General features: G+C 39.5%; 1 pseudogene; it reads right to left on the bottom strand.

Moving 5' to 3' along the window:
• Positions 1–8,413: 8,413 nt before the first annotated feature.
• Positions 8,414–8,979, bottom strand: LOC128097806 (acyl-protein thioesterase 1-like; annotated as a pseudogene).
• Between the last annotated feature and the right edge of the window lie 5,691 nt (positions 8,980–14,670).

Genomic DNA, 14,670 nt, shown 5'->3' with positions numbered 1-14,670 from the left:
CATGCTTAGCCCCAGCTCCTTTTCTACTTTTTGTTTAAATATATTTGTCCGCTGTGCTTAGCCCAAAAAAATAGAATGAACCTGTTGTCCTTGGTGTCTAACTTATTTTACTTTGCGTTGGTGCATGGTGTTTTTTCTCATACTGTGTTGGCTAGTTTTTATGTGAGCTTGACACAGGCTAGAGACATTGAGGAAGAAGTGCCTTAGGTGAGGAAATGCCCCCACCAACTGAGCTTGTGGGAAAGCCTGTGTGGTATTTTCTTAATGATTGTTGTGAGTGGCCCATCCTACAGGAGGTGGTGCCACCTCTGGGTGGGTGGTTCCTGATAGTATTAGAAAGCAGGAACAAGCCAGTAAGCAGGCTTCTGCTTCAGTTCCTTATTCCAAGCTCCATCCCAGCTTGAGTACCTGTTTTAGCCTTTTAGTGACTGAGTAATATGTGTGAATATTGCTATACAGGCATGCATCTCTGCCTTTAATTTTTAAGTTAATACTATTCCTGGAACTCTGATGACAAGATGATGGCATGGGGGTAAAAGTATTTAGCAGAGAATGGAGGATATAACTCAGTGGTAGACTGCTTGTCTAGCATGCACATGGTGCAATCTACAGTATTTGGGGGGAGGGTGGTGTGGTTTGAATGAGAATGGCCCCTATATATTCACGTATTTGAATGCTTAGTTCTCAATTGGTGGAACTGTTTGGGAAGGATTAGGAGGTGTGTTAACTTGTTGGAGGAGGTAGGCTATAGGAGGTGTGTAAACTTGTTGGAGGAGGTATGCTATGGGGGGTGGACTTTGAAGTTTCAAAAGCCCACACTAATCCCAGTTAGCTCTCTCTACCTCGTGCTTGTGGTTGGAGATGTGAACTCTCAGCTCCTCTCCAATGTCATGCCATGCCTGCCTATTGCCAATGCTCCCCACCATGACAAGTCATGGCTTTTAACCCTATGGAACTGTGAACCTCAAATTAAGTGCTTTGTCTTTGTCATGGTGTTTTGTTAAAACAATGGAAAAGTAAGACAGAAGTGGGGGGGGGAGAAAAATTGAGGCAAGATGATAGATCAGTAGTTGATAAATTGCTTGCCACAAAACCATGAGGACCAGAATTTGATTCCTAAGACCCAAGTACAAAAGTTGGGCACTCCAGACCAGTGTGAGACCCTGTCTCAAAAAACAAGGTAAATGCCTTGTGAGGTGTGACATCTGCAGTTGTCTTCTGACTTACTCATGTGAAAACACACACACACACACACACACACACACACACACACACACACACATCCCAACATTTTTTAGACTAGAACAGTTAGAAAAGATTTAATAAAGAAAATATATTGCAGGAAAGACAGTGGCACAATAGGTGAATTCTTAGAGGGAATGAGAGTTCTAACAGTTAAAGGAAGTTACTTGGTCTTGTGAGCCGTTTGTGTGGGGTCCATGTCTAGACATATTAAGAGGACACCTCACTATCTTCATTAAGTAACTATATATTGTGTGTTTAACATTTAGTGGAACCCCAAGGTATTTTCCATAGAGACTGCATTATTTCATATTTGTGTCAGTAACACTTCTTAAGTGACACTTGTTATTTAAATTATATTCTGATAATAGCTATGGTATAAATAGAGTGAAGTGTTTTGATTTGCACCTCTGAGGATTAGTGGTATTAAATCTTTTTATGTGCTTATTGACTATTGGTCTGTCTTTGGAAGAGTGACTATTGAAGTGCTTTTTTGTTTGTTTTGTTGAAACCAGACCTTGTATGTAGCAGGGATGGACTTAACCTCTAGCCCATCTTCTTTAAGGGGCTTCAGTGCCTTACTTCCCAGTCAAGAGAATGGAATCCACCTCTGCGCAGACACATGCCCTTGTCTACTCCCTCCAGAGTTAATCCAGTTGTGCAAGTCTATCATCTGGCCAAGGAACTACTCCTCAGGATGGAGAGTTTACCTTACACTATGCTAAAGAGATAGGAAGAATAATTAGTCCTTTAATGAGTCAATGTATTTTTCCTTCCCAGAAGTGCCCTAAGGCAGTCTCTGCAAGGTGCTATGAAGTTCTGTTCTGTTGTATCTGCTCACCTTTCTGAGTCCCGACTCAAGCATACTGTTTCCTTTTTCCTTTTCTTCTTTTCTGTCCCTTTCAGGTGCTAGTCTCAGTAGGATTACCCCCCCCCCCCCCCCCCCCCCCCCCCCCCGCACCCCAGGTACTTTGGTCTTCCTTATCCATTCTCTAAAGCTGCTTTCCCTGCCAGCAGGCTACTTAACCACCCTGTGGCTAACCACCATGCAGTCTTAACTCAAACAGCCTGCTTTCTCTCTTTCTCCTCTAGGCAGCTGCTGAGATTTACAATTGCCTGCTTTGGAGTTTTAACTCTGAAATAAAATAACCATCCTCGAGCTTCCATTTGAGTCCTTTCTAATTCATTTTATTAATTAGACTAAGAACCCCAAGAAGGGATTCCAATTTCTCTGGTATCACTTTTATCTATCTCATCCTTCTGAATGTGGGGTTTTGCCCATTTCGTTTTTGAGAATATTCTTTCCCTCTCTCTCGTGATTGCAGCCTCATGTGTGCTATGGCTCTTGTGGCACTCAGAGGACAGTCTCAGGTGTTTGTTGGAGTGGTTCTGATAGGTTGACCTTCTGAACACTAGTTGTCAGCTGCTGTATACGCCCATGGTCTTTTGCTACCAGCAGCTCTCAATAGCTACTTAGATCGGCATGATCCCGGTGGTGGCACAGCTCTTGGGTACCAACATGACCACAGGTTTCAGCCTAGATCCTGGGTATCTGCATGGCCTTTGGTGGCAACATAGGCCAGACATCACCTTCTTTTTTCTTAAATGTGTATTTAAAATCATTGTTTCTGAAAACCTCTTGAAAAGCTAAGCATGAGTTCTGCCGTGGAACTCCCCAGCCCCCAGGCCATCCTTTAAAGCATTCAACTGAAAGTGTTATTTTTATTTATTTCCTTTAGTGCTGCCAAGGTAACAGAAGTGCATTGCTTAGTTTCCAAGCATTTAAATTAATTTGTTTATTTTTTGTTTGCAGTTGGTTTTTAGTCCAATTACTCTGTGATCAGTGAATGTAATTGAATGACTTAAATCATATTAAATTTGCATAGTGGTCTGGCATATGTTTCACAAACACTCCAAAGAAAGTGTTTGGTGTACGTACCATTTAGTTCAACTTTGGTAGCTGATGTTTGTGTCTGTTGTATGTTAGTAGACTTCTTACTTCTCATTTTCCTCCATTTTTTGCCTAATATATTTGGAAGTTTTTAAAGAATTTTATTCATTTATCAACTTTATACATATACTTGTTTGCCTCTGTCAGTTTATGTGCACCTCAGGCATATGAGAGTCCACAAAGGCAAGAAGAGGGCATCGGATTCCCTAGAAGTAGAGTTACAGATGGCTGTGAGCCACCTGGGTGCTGGGAACTGGACCTCTGTAAGAGGTCCTCTGCTAGAGTGCAGTAAATACCTTTAACCACTGAGTCATCTCTCAAGCCCCAGAAATTATGTTGGGAATCCACATGCATTGGGAATTTCATACTTTCCTAATGAATTGATGATTTTATCATTATGGAATATCACTCTATCTCGAGTGATATTTCTTTCCTTAAAATGAAGTTTGTTATTAGTATGCCTAATATGGTTTTCTTCTTTCAGTTAATGTTTACTTCTTTTTCTATTTTTAACATTTAATTATTCTATATCCTTGCATTTTGTATGTGTTTCTTATAAGCAACATTATAAAATTAATAATTAGAAAATAAATGTCTGACAACATATTTAGATAACTAATATATTTCATTTAATTCTCTAATTTATTTTTGTATATATGTATGTGTGCACATGTATGTATGTATGTACGTACGTATGTACCATGGCTCATGTGTGGAGGTCAGAGGATGGACAATTTATGGGAATTGGTTCTCCTTCCACCATTTGGGTCCTGGGGAATTGATCTTAGATCGTCAGGCTTGGTGGTGTGTGCCTTTACCTACTGAACCATCTCTCCAGCTTTATTTCATTCTTCTAATGAAAAAAGTTACTGATATACTTACTGGGTCTTATATATATGAATCAATTTAATTTAAAAATTTCTGTCCTGTTTTATAGTTCTTAATCTCCTTTCTCTAACCATTTCTTAGATTCACAAAGTGTTTTCATTAGTCTGACCCCCACCTTCTTCTCCCTTGTCATTGGCTTTCTTCTCCAAATGAGAAAGAGCTTTATTTCCCTTTTGTATTTTCTGTCTTCACTTCTCTCACTTTTGAATAGTTTTTTGATATGTGGTCTAGTTTTACTGATTGTTGTTTTAGTTTATTCTGCTATTTGATATGTTAATTGAGTTTACAGATTCCGCATCACCATTGGTTTATTGGAGTTATTGTGCTGAGAACCCCCTCACTTGAAAAACAGCTACACTCTTTTCTTCCAGCTCCTCTTCCTTTTCCTTCTTCCTTCCTCCTCCTTCCCTTCTCCTCTCTCATTCCTCCATCTCCCTCTTTCCCTCTTCCTCATTTTCTTCTTCTTCCTCCTCCTTTCCCTCCTCCTCTTCTCCTTCCTCCTTATCTCCCCCTCCTAAGTACTATTACACTGAGCTGTGAAGTTTTTCCTTCTAAGAGTCTGGTTCTGCTGTGTACTCTTTTTGCTTTACCCCAGTAGTTATGAATTGGTCCAATTTTATCCTTGAGAGGACATTTAGCTCAGTCTGGAAATGTTTTGGCCTGCCATCCCAGGGAAGGGAAGGAAGAAGTATATCTTTTTGTACAGGCCAAGGATGCTTACGAAGATCTTGTAGTGCATAGAATATCACACAATGAATTGCCTGGCCCAATACTGCCAGAGCTGAGACTCATACATCATTTTTTTTTTTGAGATCTTTGATTTTTAGTTTGAGCTTATACATTTCAAAACTTTGTGCATAAGACATTCTGAGAAGTCTGGCTTAAGTTTATTTTCTAACAGATTTTTAACATCTGTCAGTTGCCTGGGGATTTTACCATCAATGGACATCCTAATATCTCTGTCTGGGATTTGTATTATTGTTGTTTTGTTTTTCTGAAAATGTGATTGTCTGTTTTCTCTTAACCTGACTGGAGTTGTCTTGGTTTTGTAAAAATGAATATGTTTTTAATGTTGATCTTAGTTTCTATAGAATATAACTTCTTCAGGGCTATAGTTTATTCTTCTTTAGTGTACTCTAGTGCTTTGACATATAAGAGGTGCTTAACAGCTACTTTGTAGGATTGTGTTATGACTTGAAATTCAAATTGAAATTTAGTTGCTATGTACTAAGAGGTGGAAACTTTGGTAACTAGGCTATGAATGCTGTTTCATAGGAGTGAGCTTCTCATAGCCAGATACATTCAGCCTCCTTCTTCTCTGTTATTTGCACTTTTCCCTCGTACATTCTGCCATGGAGTGATGTAGTACACAGGCCCACTTTAGATGCTGATGCCACACTCTTGGACTTACAGTTTCTACCACCATGATCCCAGTAAAACTCTACAAATTATGCTGTCTCTGGCAGAAAACAGTCTAAGATGGTTTTAAGGATTTCAAAATGGAAATGTGTAAAGCGCTTTGAAACTGTCCCTGATATGTGGTGTGTGCTCAACAGATGAGGACTGTTGACACTACATTGACCAATACTCATTAACAATGTTGGTCACTGAAGCTGACACCAATGTCAGGTTTCTAGAGAAGTTCCCGAGGTCTTGATAAAGAGCCTGAATTTACAAGGTAGGTCTGACTGTTGGAACTAAGGCAGTCACTGAACTGAGGGCAGACAGTTGTGAATGGGTCTCATTAGTAGAACCCGACTCTGCTGCAGACTGAACACAGGTATAGGCCACTAGTGATGGAGAGCCATTGGTATGATATCTTGTTAGAGATGTGTTGAGTATAGGACTAGTGATTTTAGGTGTGTCTCTCATTTAACCTCTATCCTGGAGGTATTGCTTTTAGATGACTTTTCTTCTCTTCTTAACAACATAAGCATTTCTATACTAAAACACGATATTGTTGTTTTAATCAACTTAACAGTTCCATGAGAAGACAGAGGTTTTCTTTTTTCTTCAGCAGTGTAGTCTCTTCTTGGTCATTGCTGGAGAAGTTCTGAGTTCAATATTTTTTTCTACAGGAAAGCTGTGCTGTGGGATGTTCTGTATGGCAAATGTGTTGCTGATTAGTCAATAAATAAAACACTGATTGGCCATTGGCTAGGCAGGAAGTATAGGTGGGACAAGGAGGAGAATAAAGCTGGGAAGTGGAAGGCTGAGTCAGAGAGACACTGCCAGCCGCCATGATGAGAAAGAGCATGTGAAGATGCCGGTAAGCCACGAGCCATGTGGCAAGGTATAGATTAATGGAAATGGATTAATTTAAGCTGTAAGAACAGATAGCAAGAAGCCTGCCACGGCCATACACTTTGTAACCAATATAAGTCTCTGTGTTTACTTGGTCGGGTCTGAGCGTCTGTGGGACTGGCAGGTGAGGGACTGGCAGGTGAGTGAGATTTGTCCTGACTGTGGGCCAGGCAGGAAAATTCTAGCTACAAAGCCGGAATTAAATTTTATTTGACATTGATTGAAACTGTTTAAAACATTACATTTTCCCACATTGTTGCTTATGAATTCAATGGAATATTTCCCCTAAATAAGACTTTACTGGTGTGTATAACTGAAGTTTATGTTCTTTGAAGGAAAGCAAAGTAGTAAATGATTGTTTGAAATTGTTTTAAATCCAGACTAACTGTATGGCTTAGTTCTTAACATCCTATCTAGTTATGATCTCCATATCAGTTAGCACCATGCTTCTTAGCACGGTCATTGTCAGTTGGAAAACAGCAAGAAAAGCAACAGTTCAGAAATGACCTTATACAGAAATAGCAATAATTTTTGCAACATATTCAACTGTGTGATAACTATACTATGTGTATAATGGTTCTAAACATTCTTTATTACCCATAAATTCATTTTAATACTTTTCATCAGTATTCTGGATATTTTGATGATTTAAAATAAAACAATTTTTATTTTAATGTTTTCATAGGAGATTAACTTTCAGAACATTAACTAAAATGAAAATTTCAAATTAGTTTGTTATCAGATAAAAAACAAAAGTTTCTGATTGCTCATCATGTACAGTATTTAGTTTCAATAATAACATATGTACAGAAAATGTAAACTTAAAGTCTGCTATAAGACATTTAAGAAATTATATTTTAAAACCAGTCTCAAGTATTTCTGAACATGCCAAGATATTATTTACCCTTTAAGATTTTACAGACAAATAAAACCACAGAATTATTTTCAGGACTGAAAATTCTGATAACTCTACAGTCTAAGGTTGGACTAAGGTGCAGTTCTTTGAAATATATAAGATTAAATAATGTTTGGTTTCTTTACACATTATGTGTATTTGAAATACCATAGTCTGTGATTCAAGATGTCAAATTATAATATCTATTGAGAAGTTTTTACAGCAGAGAGGCAATATTGGTCTTCTATGGAAGATCAAGAATGAACCTTTTTCTTGTTTGTTTCTTTTTTCTTCTTTTTTTTCTTTTTTCTTTCTTTCTTTCTTTCTTTTTTTTGTTTTTTTGGTTTTTCGAGATAGGGTTTCTCTGTGTAGCTTTGCGTCTTTCCTGGAACTCGCTTTGTAGACCAGGCTGGCCTTGAACTCACAGAGATCTGCCTGCCTCTGCCTCCCGAGTGCTGGGATTAAAGGCGTGCGCTACCACGCCCGGCCTATTTGTTTCTTGAGAGGAGAAAAAAAATTAAATAAAAGGAAAACAAAAGCCTGGTCCCCTATAAAAGGTCCACTAATTGAAGAATGTTATTACTTTTTTTTTTGACACTTAATAGCATTGTCTCTGGTATTAAGGATAATGTAATACCATCTCAACCTTATGTATTCCAGTCATGTATATGTGATTACACATATAAAAATAGACACTGCATGGTGACTAAACAATTGAGTAAAACCACAGTCTAACTCACAGCATTAACAAATCACTTACAGATTATCCTAACAGCTTGTTTAGACTTGAACAAATTTTCAGTGAGCATACTAGTGATTTTCAAATGATGCAATAAAACTCTGGGTGTGGTAGTTTATTTTGCTGAATTAATTTGAGAAAAAGATGGAAGCTGCTTCTCTTCACCTACTTTAATACTAGTATATTTTAGATTATATAATACAGATATATGTATAGAAACTTAAAAAAATCATACATTTCCAATGAGGGAGACATCATTTAGTCTGTATCATTATGTATTTGCAAAACATTTTAATATTGCAAACATTAGAAGTTTTATGATCAGGCATGGGAAAGGGTTTATACTCTACTACAGTGATGCTGGTGAACGTCTGCACAAGGCCTCTTAGTGACGTCAATCAATCAGAGGTAGGAGTTTATCAATGAACTCCCAGACATCCATCATTTCCTGCTGACAATAGCTGTGCATCATGCTTTCATCATGGCTGTTTTTGCCAATGCTTTTAGTTTTTCAACAGTAAGAGAAACACATGTTAAGGGAACTAAAGGGGCACAATCTCCATGGAACAGGAGAATTGGGATGTCACTATCAGCGATGTTGATAGGACCCCGAGGAAATGAAGCCGACGTGGAAGTCTGCACTGAGTGCGACGATGCTGCCTTTCTGTTGTGTGGTGAGAGGAGTGCTCAAAGAAAGAACTGGCATCTCCCTGAGAAAATCCTCCCTAAACAACTGTTAGGGGGAACGCTATTCTTCACTTCTTGATCTACCAAAGCTTTTACATTTTCTGCTACATTTCTGTTTGATTCCAGATTCATTATCCTGGGAACCTGGTGAAAGTTCTACAGTATCACACCAAGAAGGCATAACCATATTCATATTTAATACAATAGGCATAATGGGCACGTGTGGGCAGACACATTTCATGTGGGAACTTTGACATCTGCAGAAGCTTTGGCCCTGCTGTGCCCAGTATCCCCTGATCCACGAAGGAAAATAACTGCAGTGGTGGCCTTCCAGGTGGGCCCCACAGTGAGTAGCTGGGTGCACAGGTTGTTCTGCACATCTCCCGGCTGGCAGTCGCGCTTTGGAACTTGAGTTCAGTATTTTAACATATGTCTTCACAGTCATATGACTAATAACTCCTGGATTCTTTGCTGACTTTGTGGCATTTTTATTCTTTGTGACTCATTGGAAGTTGTGAATGTTACAACTGCCACACTCAGAAGTTCAGAAGTGAAGATGTTTGTGTCTTTCATGTTTAACACACTCACTTGGTACTTAGAGTTTGTCTCTAGGCTTCTCCTGGTACAGATGACTGTCAAGTGAGTTACTACATGACTTGTTTAATGAACTAAAAAGTGTAAGAGTATGTATTTTATGAAAGATAGAGATTATAAATCAGATCGTATTTTTTATTAGTTTTATTTTTTCCATTTTTTTAATTAAGAAATTTTTTTTTTCATTTTACACACCAGAGATCCCCCTCTTCCCTCTTCCTGTTCCTTCAAGCTTATCCCCAACTGAACCCCCCTTCTCCCCCATAAGAGTTTCAAAATGCTCCTAAGGGCCAGGTCCTCATTTGGAAAATGAAACCTCCAGAAGACAGCTGTCTTATCTGTAAGCATGTGTGTTAATGTGTAAGCGCGTGTGTTTGAATCTGTTTGTGTGTGTGTGAGGAGAGAGGCAAAGGTGTTTTTGCACAGGACAGAGGGTGGTGTCTCACAGGCTCGCAGGCTCACAGAGGGTGGTGCAAAGGAATAATGAGTTTTTCTCTTTGGGTACCATTGAACCAATCCGTTACAAAACATGCTTTGCTTTTGCATTTTAGAAATCTGTTAAGACTTTAATCAGAAAATTATTTTAACCAAAACCAAAATATCCTTGCCCTAAGAACTCTTACTTTACATCTATATAAAATCAAAGAATATCTTAGCAAAGGAGGTTCTGAACCACTTGAGGCTGTGTGTGTGTGTGTGTGTGTGTGTGTGTGTGTGTGTGTGTGTGTGTTTGTGTGTGTGTGTAAGTTTTTTCTCTTTTGGAGATGGGGTTCTTGTTATGTTTTCTCAAACTCATGAGCACGAGTGATTCTCCTGCCTTAACTTTCAAAGCAACTGGGACTTTAGGTGTCTACCTCATGCCTGGCTTTATCGTGATTCTTACAAAGGATCCATCACGGTCAGGCCTCCTTCTGAGGCTTCCTTCTAGACAGGACAACATTTCTTTTCCAGGGCATGCTCATCCTTCTGTTAAAAAATTTCCCATGGCTTTGCTGACAGCAGTTCTTTTGCATTTGCACCAAAATCCCCACATAGCCTCTTGATAACTGACCTTGGCTTTCTGTAAATCTCTAGATCCTGGATTAAGACCTGGACCAGACACCCATCCTTTCCAGTATTACCCAAGTCAGAGTTCAAGGACATCATGTGTTGTGTAAGATCATGTGCTTACTGTATCCCAGAGCAAGAGCAAGTAGGATACCTCATTTTTGAGTATTTCTCTTCATCAGACTCCCCAAATTCCAGTTCCATATCCTTTAATCTGGTTATAGCCATGAGGGCTCAGCTGAGGCTGTGGGCAGCAGTCTTGTATCATAATACTCTTTCTTCTTCCTGAGTTTCTGCCTAGGCATACTTCACAAGCCTCTCCAGTGGTCAGATATGATCAAATAACAGCTGGCCATTGGGTGTAAGCTAAGAACTGTGAGAAATTCTAGAAAAATCTTCTAATAGTCATCTGCCTGCCCTTCTTCCTAAAGATGACTACAGATGGCCAAATCTTAAGCCATAGTGTGAGCTGTAGTCCCATTCTGGGGCCAGCAAAGGATCACAGCTGGAGGGTCCAGGGCATGGACTTCACAGAAATGAAATGGCAACAAACCTGTGATGCTTTGATGCCATTGCTGTCATAACTCCAAACTAGTCCTGAGTCACATATTGAGGCTTCAAATTTTGTAGAACGATTGTTTATCATTGTGCAAGCTTTCTTCTTTCCTTTTCCTGCTTCCTTTCTTCTTGCTTTATTTCTTTGTGGTGCTGAGGATGGAACCCTATTCCTGATGATGCTAGACAGATGCTCTACCACTGAGCTGTGCCCTAGCCCTCGCTGTGCATGTTGGGTTGACATGGTTTGCTTCCCTGCTGTTTCCCCATGGGGGCTGACTCACAAATACTTCTGAAAAGAAGTCCATCATGATTCGTATGTGTTTTTTTCCCCATCAGGCTAATATTTGAAGTGTAAACTTCTTGATGAATAAAGAAAAAGGCTTAGTAATACATAGAGCAAAGCTTAAGAAAACAAAAGATTAAATGCAGAGTGGCTGCCTCTGCCCATTCAAGGTGGGCACAGAGTTGAGGTAATAGAAGAAGCTGCAGATGCCAATGCAGATACTAAGAATGTTCTCCACATGCAAACTCCATTTGGTAGTTCATGCAAAAGTATCTGGACAACTATCCTGTGTCTTCATTATGTTCTAAATGCTGATGCAATAGTTCTCTGTTAGAAGCAAGTGCCTTTGAGGAAACTATCCTGCAGAGTGGAATCATGGTTCTCAGCAACAAAGGTGATAGTGAGGGGCCAGTGGCAAAGTGTGGCGTATAAAGCGGCGTGTGTCTATCACACAAATAGCTGAGATGCTTCAATCTTCTCATTCAAACTGCAAAGTCAATAAAACATTTTCACAACGGATGGTTTATCAAGAAGTGGAATTGGTAAAGGGAATTTTAATAAAAGTAAAAACCAAAGCCACCTTGCTATTTTGTTGAGTACATGGGTCATTTTGACTTTATGACGGTCTGAAGACAGTATGTATTCAATGGTAACTACAAATTTTTAATTTTGATCATTTCCCAGGCTCAGTACTCTCTCATGACACTAGATGGCAGTGGTGAGCCACAACAGTCATCCTATCTTGAAAATGAACCAATGGTTGAGATTCCAGTGTGCTGTGTTGTAGTGAGGCTGGGTTAAATGTAAATGCATTTTAAACTTATGATTACTTCAACTTATGATAGATGTATAGGTTATAACTTCATCATGAGAAGCACCTGTATGTTGACAGTAGAGCAGCTGGGTCTGAAGATGCAAGTCAGTAAGTAATCCCAGCTCTCAGAAGGTGGAGGCAGGAAGGTTGCCCATGTGAGGCGGCGTGGGCTACACAGCAAGATGCAGACTAGCTTGAGTACTCAGCAAGACTTTTCTCAAGCTCTACCTCCCCCAAATATGAACATATTTGGGGGAGGTAGAGCTTGAGAAAACCATTTTGGGCCGGGCGGTGGTGGCGCACGCCTTTAATCCCAGCACTTGGGAGGCAGAGGCAGGCGGATCTTTGTGAGTTCGAGGCCAGCCTGGTCTACAAAGCGAGTTCCAGTAAAGGATCTAAAGCTACACAGAGAAACCCTGTCTCGAAAAACCTAAAAAAAAAAAAAAAGAAAGAAAGAAAGAAAGAAAAGAAAACCATTTTGGCGATCATTTTCAACTTGTAACTAAAAAGACTAAAATGTTGAATTAAAATTATAAAAATATGCGAGGAAATACAAGGATGCACGAATGCCTCATTCAGTAACACCACATGTGATTTTGAACAGGATAATGTCCTGTGTGATAACCACAGATACAAGCCACCCTATGGATTATCACTCTCCTTTCATTTACTCCCACCACTGAGTTTTAGCCACGTAAATCTACTTTTATCAGTATATGTTAATCACACGAAGTAATGGGTTTCTGTATATTTCTACACATAAGCAATATGCTATGGTCGTAGCAGGTATTTTTCTCGGTATCTCCATGCATTGTACCTGATTTTCTTAGACTTGTCTAGGACAGCTAAGACGTTAAGTCCGCGGCAGTCAGCTCACTGTCTTGCGAGGTTAGGCCTTAGGGTTCTTTCTGTTTCGTGTAAAAGCTTGCAACCCAGAGGCACTATGAGGAATGGTTGTCAACCTGCTGCCTAGAGCCGACCTCATGGAGCCGGACTGTTCCTGTTTCTTCAGCAACTTACATCATCTTCTTACATCTCAAGTTCTGGGGGAGGTGGTGGCATTAACCACCAGCTAGAGTGGTCTCTGCAATAACACACACAACGCACTTAGTATAGTGCTTGGCATACACACTGAATGAGTACGACATCTTATTAATATTAATTAGCAATCATTTATCTTACAGACTGCTGTATCCTTGGTTCCTTCCAAGATATTTTCCAAATTGTAGAAGCTACTACATAAATGAATAAACAAAGTGTAGTAAAAATTAAAACATTTTATTGTGCTAAATTTTTGACAGAATTCATATAAAAAGCAATTTAATTGATTCATAAAGTGTGCCAATGTACATAAATCTCAAGTAACAAGCCCTACTAGTGAGGAAATTAGAATCAGTTAAAAATGCTTTTCTTTCATGATAAATCAAAGCAACTTGATTTTCCTAAAAATCAATGTTTAGGGCCACAGAGATCCAGAGCTACATCTACAATACATTGCATCGAGTTTTCTGTGAATTGAATCTAGGAGTTGAGTTTTATTGATTAGTTCTGCTATCATGAAATGTGATAAAGAGGCACATGTGAGACATTCCAGGACACAGCTGAACTGATTCTGCAGCACCCATCTGAATAAGCACTAGAAAGCATGGCACTGCACTACTGTATTCACAGATGCTCAAGTCTGAAAAAGAGTAAGTGACTTCCATGTAGGCCACAGTGGCGTGAAGCCTCAAGTCTCTGGCTGTAAAGCAGTGTAACAACCTAGACAAGGACACCGTGTTTCCAAAGGAGTGTCACAAAGAAAAATAATGTCGCATGAAAAGTGTGTCCTAGCCATCTTCTAGAAAATTTTATTTTCCCTTTTCCAGCAAAGCACCTTGTTAGAATACATATTCTCTCATGTCCCGTTCCTTCTTTCTAGTGTTGACAGTGCTGGTTATTCATGTGAAAAGCCACATCCCATGAGCTTGTTTATTGCCACCTGAGTCCACTATGAACACCGGATGAAAAGTGAAACCTGCTTCCTACTCTGTGTCCCCTTTGCTGCTGCTGTCTCCTAAGCACTGAAGCCCTTCCCCTCTCTGAAATACCATGACACGGTGTCTCCTATGATAACCGTGCACACCAATGTGTCTGTGCCACAGCTGGCCTTGGCTGAGTGTTTCTTGTCTTTACTGATCTGTTATCCACTGGTCAGTCTTTACAGTGTTTTCTGTGATGGGGAGTAAATGGAATAGCACCTGGCTTTTCAAGGAAGATAGTGTTGTGGAAAACAGTATACTTAAATTTACTGTCCTGACTCCCTCAGTGTACAGTCAGGTGGCTGAAGGGTGTTCAAGTTCTTGTCACCACCTCCTCTATTTCCAGAACATTTCCATCAGTGTCTATGAATAAAAAGATCTTTCTGTGTCTGGGTTACCTCACTCAGTATGATTGTTTGCAGCTTCATCTACGGACCTGTGAATTTCACAATTTCACTTTTTCTTAATAGCCGAATAGTATCCCATTATGTAAATGCACCACATTTTCATTATTCATTCATCAGTTGATGGGCATAGAAGCTGTTTCTACTTCTTAACTATTGTGAATAGAGAAGTAACACACACGGAGAGTGGTATCTCTGTAGTAAGATACTATATTCTTTGTGTATATTTCAAGAGTGGTGTGA

This window comes from Peromyscus californicus, unplaced genomic scaffold, assembly GCF_007827085.1.
Source record: "Peromyscus californicus insignis strain IS unplaced genomic scaffold, ASM782708v3 Scaffold_5__1_contigs__length_169319896, whole genome shotgun sequence".
Taxonomy (NCBI): domain Eukaryota; kingdom Metazoa; phylum Chordata; class Mammalia; order Rodentia; family Cricetidae; genus Peromyscus; species Peromyscus californicus.
The sequence above is the reverse complement of the archived record's forward strand: the minus strand, read 5'-3'. Positions and strand labels throughout refer to the sequence as shown.